Here is a 2,287-nt window from a genome sequence, read left to right on the forward strand (position 1 = left end):
CGCTCCCCTCTCTGTCTCTGTCTCTCTCTGTGATGCTCCTCAAATAAACTTAAACCGCCCGCCAATATTTGCCCAGGGCGTGGCGTGGTGAGGCGCGGCGCAGGGTTATGGCGGTGCACTTGGAAGGTGCATTAGAGGTTAGACTGTAGCCTGCAACGATCCCAAACAGTACATTTATTTACGTCTCGGCGTGTGCTGGCCGTTGGTAACTATAACAATAATGGTAAGTAAACAAAATAAGATAAAAACAACTAGGCAACGCTTACAACTGGCCGAAAATGGAAAGAGAAGATGACTTCTTGTACAAACAACTCCGGTTACTGCAAGTTATCTCTTTTGCAAATGTCTTTCTGTCAGCCGTAAGGGCCTTACATCACGGCCGCGGCTCCGGCGCGACCGCACACGCACCTTTACAGAGGTCGTCGACGGGGATCCCCTCGCCGGGGTGGGAACGGCCGGGCCGGGCCGGGCCGCCGCAGCCCCGGCATAAGCACCGCCCACCGCGTTGATTTATGACGTCTCATCAATTTGTGGCACGCAGCACACGGCGCGACGCACACCGCGGGGCGGGGCGGTCGGAGCCCGACACCCCGCGACACCGCAGCCCAACTTAACAACGGTGCGCGTAATTGATGCGCGCGCGGCGCCGCTTATTCATTTGGCCCCTGGCTCGCACCTCAACGCATTATTTAAAGTTGAAAAACATAAAAAAGAGTTGAAGGTTGTAGGCGGGCAAGGTCTTTTTCTGCAAGCAATTCTGCCAAAAGTCAAAAAGAAAATATGTTTGCAAAATTGTTCTTCGCCCCCAATATGCAAAACAAAATAACAGAAATTGTAAAATTTAATATTTCTCGAAAACCTTGTCTTCGCCGAAGCGAAAGTGACGCGTGTCCGGCCTTTCGATTTCCCTGCTGCGACCTGAGCGATAGGGCGGCGGGGGCGGCAGGGTCTGCTTTTCTGCGGCACGCTGCGCGGTGGTGCCGCGCGCGTGAGACGGCCATCAGCAATTGATTCCTGCACCGCTCCACCCCGCCCCGCCCCGCCCCGCCCCACCTCGCCCCGCCGCGAGTCTCGGGGTAAAGGGTCTCGTCGTGGCCAGGTCGGGGCGGGGCGGAGCGGGGTGAGTGAGAGGGGCCACAATGGATCTCCATCTCTCTCCTCGAGAGCAGCGCCGGCGCCCGCGCCGAGCTGCAGGGGAAAGGAAAAGCCCGTCCGAGCGGCGGCCTGGGTCCTGGCAGGTGGCAGGGTCCTGGCGCGGGGTCCTGGCAGAGTCCTGGCGGGGTCCTTATCACGGAGTCGGGCGGCGAGGGCAGCGCGAGGCATTCCGCCTGGCATTCATGACGGGCAAATCGGAGTGAGGAGGGAGGGAGGGAGGGAGGGAGGGAGGGAGATTTGAAAAGTCCCAGCTTGTTGCTGACTGCCTTCCCCGCCCCCGCCTCGTCCTCCGCTCTTCAACGCCGATGTCGTGTCGCCAGTGAAAGGGGCACGAATCGAAGCAAAGGCGCGCGGTGCAGTGCCCATCATCTTACATTGTCTCATCGTTAATAAACAGCGAGAGATCGCCTGCACAACATTTGTTGCTAATGCTGAATCGTATAAATGTGCACAAGAGACGGCTGTGATATGGAGCAGTGCGCTGCAGAGCGCGGCGCGCCGCTGATAGAATCGTCATGTCCCCCGCGGCCGCTTAGCGCGCTGAATGTGTTGACCCCGCGGGGCGGCGGGCTTTGGCTTTCACTGGCCGGCCGGGCCGCAACCACCCGACCCGCTCGGGTTCAACAGGCAACAGGCGAGGCGTTCAGCGATTGGACAAGACAGGACAGCCCCAGTTAGTTGACAGAAACAAGCTCCTTGAGCCGAGCGGTGGCGGCGCGGTGCCCGGGGGGAGCAAGCGCCAAGCAGAGCAGGCGCCAGACCAACCAGAACGTAACGAGATCGGCGAAAGGCAAGGCTGCTTGCGCGTAAAAGTCTGCCATTTCGTCAGCGCGAAATAGTTTGTTTTTATTTTCACCCCCGGCCATTTGCTACTTTATTAGAGATCGTGATAGCAAAACCAGAATAATTACGCTGCTGCCTTGTAAAATGCGCGGAAATATAAAACTAACAGTCGTATCATTTCTTTTAAAGTTTATTTTAGCGGAGCCTCATCGAGCGGCTAACTAGAAGCAGCACGTGGAGCACAACTCATCAAACAGCGTCGTGACGCCGTCAGCGAGTCGCCACGCAGCCACGGCGTCGAGATGAAGCCATCACATCGGCCCTTCGGGGCTGATGGGCTGCGGGACGG

This window comes from Frankliniella occidentalis, unplaced genomic scaffold (assembly GCF_000697945.3).
Source record: "Frankliniella occidentalis isolate FOCC.00 unplaced genomic scaffold, Focc_3.1 Scaffold802, whole genome shotgun sequence".
Taxonomy (NCBI): domain Eukaryota; kingdom Metazoa; phylum Arthropoda; class Insecta; order Thysanoptera; family Thripidae; genus Frankliniella; species Frankliniella occidentalis.